Source organism: Gopherus evgoodei, chromosome 10 (genome assembly GCF_007399415.2).
Source record: "Gopherus evgoodei ecotype Sinaloan lineage chromosome 10, rGopEvg1_v1.p, whole genome shotgun sequence".
Classification (NCBI taxonomy): Eukaryota; Metazoa; Chordata; order Testudines; family Testudinidae; genus Gopherus; species Gopherus evgoodei.
The window spans coordinates 15,420,212-15,428,134 of record NC_044331.1 but is presented as its reverse complement, the minus strand read 5'-3'; positions in this window follow the sequence as shown (position 1 = coordinate 15,428,134).

Below are 7,923 nucleotides of genomic sequence, written 5' to 3'. Positions count from 1 at the left end.
GCTCCTGGGAAGAAAGGTCTGAGGCAAAGCAGCCGCTTAAGAGGAAAATTCCTCTGCTCTGGGGCGGCATCAGGAGCCAGGAAAAGCTGTAAACTCAGAGGCCCAGGAGGGTCTGGTTCAGCCTGCAGAACTGGGAGCTGACAGGAGGGTAACAGGACCTGGCAGGACTGGAATAGGGCAGCATGGGGTGGGTGAGGAGAGTAACATGGCAGGAGCTGATGGAGCAGGAGGAGCCTAAGTAAAACCTGGGCTAAGAGCTTTTCTGTCACAGTGTGCTGCAAATCCTCCTGTGGAGGGGGATGAGAAGGGGCCATTTCTTGATGGGGGTGGGGTGGGATCATGCCCTGCCCCAAATCTAGCGATGGGAGAATTCTGACCAGTCTGGCTCAGGGATGCTCTTGAAACGTTTCCCTTTCCTGAACTTCTGTTCCGTGGCTCAGGCTCTAGGGCTGCTGACTCTGCCCCCAGAGCATGTTTCCCATGCCTAGGGGCTGTGGGGAGAACCGAGCCGCCGCGATGGCTCAGGAAAGGGTATTTGAGTCTGGATAAAGGTTCAGGCCAGTGTCTCATCTATCCAAGCCCATCTGCCCCTCCCTCCCTACACATGACCAGATTTCTAGGGTGCTGCGGGACGGGAAATGGGTTTCTCCATCTTTGTAACTAATTCCAGGGCTGGCAGAGCTTTGGCAGCCTGGACAGGGTCACTCACTGACCCAAGGCAGCTCTCTGCCAGCCCCAAAGCATTTTTCCCTCCCTGAAGATACTATAGTCACCCCCCCTCAGCTCAGGGCCTACACAGCACAGGCTGGGCCACATGGTTGGGAAATTCCATAGGGACCGACACTCTCCCTTCTGAGTCAGTGCTGACCCTGGTACTCCCAGTACATTGCTAGTGGATGCCAATCTGCAGGAGATGGTGGGATGTCTCAGCTGGGGTTGCTCCCTCTTCTGAATCAGTGCTGACACTCAGCATAGTTCCCAGGGGTGCTTTGGGAGGTGTCATTTTCCAGTGCAGACATTAAAAGCCTGGCTGCTTTGGGCTGTTAGGTTTCGTTGCACATTTGAGGAAGCTGCTCCCCAAGAGGCAGGCTGTTTATAACATGGGTGTGACACACAGGGGTACTGTCTGGAGACTGAATTTTCCTGGCCCTGGTCCCATAACAAGGGTCAGGCTCTCACAGGGTTATCCCTACTAGTATGTACTGTTATAGCATTAAGCCTGGTGTCTTGCTACAGCCCTGTTGGGTAGTTACCTTGGCCCAGATCCACACAGGTATTTAGGTGCCTACCTTCCACCGAGACCAATGCAAGCTTGGAATACCTTTGAGGACCTGGGTCCTCCTGCCCCCACCTCCCAGTTCTTCACTGCGTCTCCCTTAAAAAAGAAAAGGTGGGTGATATAGCTGGTGTCTCCTCAGAAGTGGCTGCATTTCAGAGGTGGGCAGACAAGTGTTCTCTGCCCTTCTGGCCTTCACAGCACTTGGGGATGGAAAGGACTCCAGCAATGGAGAGCTATGATTAGTAATCAAGCAGCCCAGCTGGACCATTGGGTAATTTAGCCCTGGACATCCTCATTTGGCTTTGGCTCATCTTTGAGCTGGGAGGCAGCAGCTCCCACCCCACTGTGTGCTCTTGGTTTGGGTGAGAGTTGCTAAGCTGACCCCCAGGGGCTTTGCTTGACCACTCGTTGCAGCTGATACTCATCAAACCCTCTTCTGTCCCAGCCAGGCAGTGCGGATGCTGTTTGGCACCCCCTGGTGCACTGCAAGTGAAACCTTCCTGGGCAATGCAGATGAGTGGCTAACCCTGTAGGGAAGCAGGAGGATGAAGCCAGGAACATGATGCAGATCCCTGGGCAGAACAAAGAATGTGAGAGGCATGAAAGTCCTGCAGAGGGACCCGTTCCTCATCTCGGGTTCCTGCAGGAAGCAGAGTGTCCAAGAGGAGGCCAGGGCACTGTTACTCATGGAAACCCATCTTCAGTGAATCACAATGTGGAGCAGAGACTATCCCTGCCCCTCCACCCAGCTGTTGAGCCCTGGAGAACCAACCCTACTCTGCAGCCCTAGCTCTCCCATGAGCCCCCTACAAAGCACTCCATCTCCAGGGGCAATTGCCTCCCACCCCCCTGACTCCTGGGGAGGTGCACTCCTAGCCAAACTGGCTAAGAACATAAGAACAGCAATACTGGGTCAGACCAAAGGTCCATCCAGCCCAGTATCCTGTCTACCAACAGTGGCCAATGTCAGGTGCCCCAGAGGGAGTGAACCTAACAGGCAATCATCAAGTGATCTCTCTCCTGCCATCCACCTCCATCCACCCTCTGACAAACAGAGGCTAGGGACACCATTCCTTACCCATCCTGCTAATAGCCATTAATGGACTTAACCTCCATGAATGTATCTAACCGACTAACCCTCTGGATGGTTTCCAGCCAAGTGGACCTGGACCAGCAGCAGTGGGAAAAGAGGCTGCTTGGGGAGCTCAAGGCTGGAGGGGGGGAGGTTTCCAGCAGCAGGGGGGTTGTGTAGGGCACACAGAAGAGGGATCAGGGAAGGAAGGAAGGAGGTAGCAGGGAAATGGGTTGTATGGTAAGCACAGGGAGAGTTTCTAGCAGAGGGGAGTGCAGGGGGCCACTCAGGGTTCCCAGTGGCCTAGCTTTATCTGAAGCATTCCCATAGGCTAGAGAGCAAGGCTTTTCCTGCCTAGGGGGAAAAGTCCCACCTGCAGAGGCCCTGGCAGTGATGGCTTCGGACTCTCTAAGCCTTACCAATCAGTTATTTTGGAAGCAGTTTCTTTTTTCCTTTCCAGCCCCCGTACAGTCATCCTGGAGCAGCCCATGCCCTGGAGGTCAGGACTAAGCCCAGCAGTAGAATGGCTGGGAGTGCTGCAAGGCAGGGCAGGGCTTAGTTGCATCTGCAGCACTGTGCACACAGGTGGGAGACTTGCCCAACTAGTGTTCATTTTGCCTGGCTCAGTAGGTACCAGCCTACTCCCACCTTCATGCCTGTCCACACCCCAAATTAATACACACACTGGATGCCTCATCCCCTCCTGACAGGGCTACAGTACAGCAGCTGAGGCCACCTTCCTCACGCTCAGCCCCTGCTGCAAACATCCCCAGGGCAGCCCTTTGATGCGGCCCCTCTTTGATCCCAAGGGCAGCGACAGGGCTCAAGCTCTCCCTTCATGGCCCAGGCCCCCTCTCTTGTTTTGGCAGCATCCTTCGGAAGTTGTTCCTGGAAGAGGCCAGAGAGCAGTTTGCAGGGTTTGGGCTGCAGAGGCAGGAAGCTGGTTGCAGGCTCCTTGGGCTGCAGGTCATGCAGCAGAGTGGAGACAGGCCCTTACTACCTCATGCTTCAGTCCCATCAGTCTGTCAGCTCTGCCAAGGGCCCAGGAGACTGCTGCTCTGGGAAACATGGGGGGGAGGGGGAGGGGGAGGATCCACTTTCCCCCACCAACACAAAGAAATGCCAGGCCAAGATTACAGCCCTCCTCTGGGCTCTCCCCTCCCCAGGGCACCCATTGCAACTTCACACACAGGCTCATTCACTGGAAAACCTAAGTTTCAACAGGACTCACCCTGCAGGGCCTGCCCTAGCCTGCAGCTGAAGCACAAATCAATCAGGATCTGCCACAAGAGACCCCTCCTCTGATTAATTAACCCCCACCCCGCAGGCCCAGAGAAACAGGAATTCTTAGAGGGCCCTTGTCAGTCTGGGCCCCAAGGTATGTTATCCATGTAAACCTTGCAGAGACAAAGCCCCATCCTGCCTAATGCCTCTTATCTGATCAGGAACCTGCATCAACACACAGGTGCTGGTCACCGTGACCCTGCCTGGTGCTCAAGCAAAGGGCTTCTCTGAAGCTGCAGCTGGGCCAGGGGCTCAGGCACTGCAGATTGCAGCCAGACCCTCCTCCTTTACAAAGCTTTTGTTTAACCAAAGGGTCTAAAGCAGCAAGTGTCTGGTCACATTTCCTTCCTTCAGCTAACCTCCTCCCGCACCACCCTTCTCTTCCCCCTCAGAGAAACCCCATGACAGCAGCCTGCCCCTTTTTCTGAACCTAACCAGGCTCAGCTGCACCTTGTTGTCTCAGCTCAGGGACATTCCCAGCTGAACCTTGCCCTAGGTTTAACCCCCAAGGCTCCACGATACAGTTGGGTCCAGCCTCCCGCTAGGAGTGCCTCTGGGAGGGGTATGGCAGAGCTGGGCACTGAATGGCATGGGCCCTGCATCTCTTGGACTCCTCCAGGTAGCCCAGCTGGCTGGTACAAAAGGGAGGGTGGCCTAGAGGGGAATGCCCCAGCATCCTTCTGTCTGAGCAGCACAGAGTGGTGCATACCCTGCCCCTGCTTCTGGCACCCTCCACTCAGGTCCTGCCCCTCTTTTCATTGATGCTGCTCAGCCCATTCAGGGAAGGAGTCACAAGCATTGGGCAGCCAAGTCAGTAGGGGAAGGAGCTGCCACCAAAAACAGACGCATGAAAAGTCACCTCCTTCCCTCACCCTGGCGGGTTTCCTGCTAGGCACAGGCCAGCCTGGCTTGGTGGCTGGCACGGCACGTGGTCTCCCATGGCCAAGCATCCAGGAAAGGAGAGAGAACTCATCTCCCCCCAGCACATTCCAGGGTCTCGGCGGAGCCAGGGCTGCCGGCACACAGGGCACTGTGCAGCTTTTTCCTCCCCAATGAAACAATGGAGCAGGGGACTCAGCGTCTGGCCAAAGAGCATTGTGCCCTGCTTGAAGGGTTGCCAGGGACAGTGCTTCCTAGAAACACTGAGCCGGAGGGGAGACAAAGGGACAAGAAAACAACTCACGGAAACAAAAAGTGGCCAAGAAAACTGCCACAGGTGGGGCAGGGAGCTTGAGCCGATGGGCAGGGGGCATCCAGATGGCAGCTTCTGCTCTGCCTGGGGCTGCTGGGAGGGCTGTGGACCCTTTCTCACTCGCTCCATGGAGCCTTATCCCCAGACTTAGTTGAGGAGTCAGTGTCTTATGCAGAGAGAGAAGGAGGAAGCATCTTCCTGCGCTGCTTGAATCAAGATGGGCAGTATACAGGGACCAGCGCAGCAGGAAAGGCGAGGGCAGGTCCTGAGCTGCACTGGACCACCTATAGCATTTCAGGAGAAGGTTTCAGACTCCAAAACCCCTTGCAGGGTGAGTCCTCAGGAACCAGCTACCATAACAACCTCCTGCTGAGTGCCAGGGAGATCTAATCAGGCCCTCATTGTTGGCTCTCTAGCAAACTGTTCAGCAGATAAAACCAAGCAGATTGTTGGAGGATTAACAAGCAGTGACCAGGCATCTCTCCAGAGCCCTTCACACAGGGCCCACTAACAAGGAATGGATTCGGTGATGTAGAAATGAGGGTTTCCCCAAATCCATGCAGGCACCAGCCATGTTAAAAGGCTGCCAGGTAGATGCTGCTAGGGCAGGATGAAGCAGCAGCCATCCTGCTCCCTGTGAACACTCGGCATCTGCATCAAACATGGGTGCCAGGCACCTGGTCCAGCCAAGCCCAGTGCTCAGGCTAAGTCTGCTGTGAAGCTGTGGCAGGGCCCTGTATTACAGCATTAATGTTAGAGGCTTTAGCTCTGACAGCACAGGCCCTCCCAAAGCCTTCTGGGACTCTTAACTTCCAGCCGGGCCTCAGAGCAGATGCATAGAAGTGACTCTGGTCTAACATCCCCCAGAAAGGCAGCCCCTGTGTTAATGCTCTGGGCTATCAGAGTTGAGCCTGCCTCTGGCTGTTGGAATTAAACCCACAAACCTAGAAGTTGGAGTGAGCTCTGCCCAGCCACCCCCACAGACATTGCTAGTAGCCTTACGCACCCCATCTTCGTAGGCCATCTCCCCCAAACTGTCCTTCCCCCTTTTCTGTGGGCTTTCCTTCTGCCCCCTGGTTAGATGCCATTTCACCAAAGTCAGCACAGCTAGATAGCAGCTCCAATCTCCGTTTCCCACTGCGATCCGGTATCCAGCTGGCCCAGGGAATGTTTTCCCTATTTCTGTCTTGTCAAGTCATCTTCCCCACACCTCACTGGAGGGACCAGGAACTGGTTTGCACGTGAAAGGCATGTGCATGCATAGAGTGCCTGCCTGACCGGCCACGCACCCACCTGCTTGTTTACAGCATTCCGGCAGGAAACATAAACTCATCAAGAAAGCAGATAAATTCTACCACTGTGCAAATAACCCCAGCAGCGGAACAGCAAGGTTCCCCCTGCCGTGCACTACAGCTGGCTCCACCTTGAGCTGGTCTAAGCAGACAGTGGGAGAACAGGCAGCAAAGGGACTTGCTGTTTCGTTCAGCCGTGAACGTATCCAGGGGGAGGTTATCCCTGACTAGTGACAAAGCAAACTGGAGCACTCTGCTTCCCATCACAGACTGATCCTCTCATGCCTTTCCTAGCAGGCCCAGATGCCTATTTCTCTTGAGCCACTGGAAAGGAGTAGCTGGGCTGGGAGGTCACAGCACCTATTCAGTGCTGCCTATCAGAGACAGGAGCAGTTGGGCTCATAGAATATTAGGGTTGGAAGGGACCTCAAGAGATCATCTAGTCTAACTGCCTGCTCAAAGCAGGACCAATCCCCAAATGGCCCCTTCAAGGATTGAGCTCACAACCCTGGGTTTAGCAGGCCAATGCTCAAACCACTGAGCTATCCCTCCCCCTGGGCTAGTGAAGGGGCTGACCCATAAAACCACTTCCAGGCACTGGGGAGCAGTTGGCCTCTCACAGATGATGTCTCCACCACAGAGATCAAAGGAGATGATGCAACTTTCAGGGAAATGGGATCACACTGAACACACTCATTGCGGCTGCAAAGGGTGAGCAATGTAGCCAGCAACCCGTTCCTCCCTGCCCATAGACACACCTTGGCTGGTACCATGGTGAAAAGCAGCGTCTCTGTGATCACTGAGGGTTGTGTATACAGTTGTAGCTCCTAAGGGCCTTGATTCTTTTGTACATAAGGAACCACCCCATCCAGCTCTGAGTTCCAGTTCAGCCCAGGAAAGGCTGCCCCCAGCTCTGAGGCCCGACCTGTCACGGGAAAGGCTGCCTGGCTGGGAAGAGCTGGTGGTTTATTTTTGAGAGTTGTTTTCTTTCCGGTTTGAATGATTCCTGGTTGGAGGGCTGAGCTGGATCCGGGCCCCAGAGCCTCACTCGGGGCAGCTCATTTCCTCATCATAAAATAACAAACCTGAGCTGTGTGGCTGGAGAGCCCGGGCCCAGAGAGGGTCAAGGGTCAGAGGGGTCACTGCGCACACAGCTCTCCAATTCCTCTTCTCATTCACACCCTGCAGATCTGTCAGCAGCACAGAGCTAGGAACAAGGCCTGTGGAATCCCTGGCTTAGGGGAGTCTGAGTGCGGAAACAGTCCATCTATTCTCTGTCCCCCAGGACCGGAGCCTGAGGACTTTCACCACTGATGCTAATACGTATGTGGATGCTGTCTTGTAAACCCAAAGAATGGCAGCAATCTAATACCCAAAAGGGCCAAATTGTTGATATTAGCAGTGTGCCAATGGATCCCTCCCTCTTATAGAGCTGGAAGGGACCCTGAAAGGTCATTGAGTCCAGCCTTTGCCTTCACTAGCAGGAGCAAGTACTGATTTTGTCCCAGATCCCTGGGTGGCCCCCGTAAAGATGGAACTCATAACTTTGGGTTTAGCGGGCCAATGCTCAAACCACTGAGCTATCCCTCTCACCCACCTCTGCCCCTGCATTGCACTGAGAAGAATGACCAACCTCCTCCTCCCTGTCAGACCTTCTCTGGTGCCCTTTCCCAGGCCACGAAGTATTGGCAGCAACCTAGTGACTAGGCCAGGGCCCCGTGTGAAACCCAAGAACAGGCTTGTGTGGGCTGTTTATTTACCGATGCTAACGACCACGGCATCATCACGCTGCCCTGGCACCTTG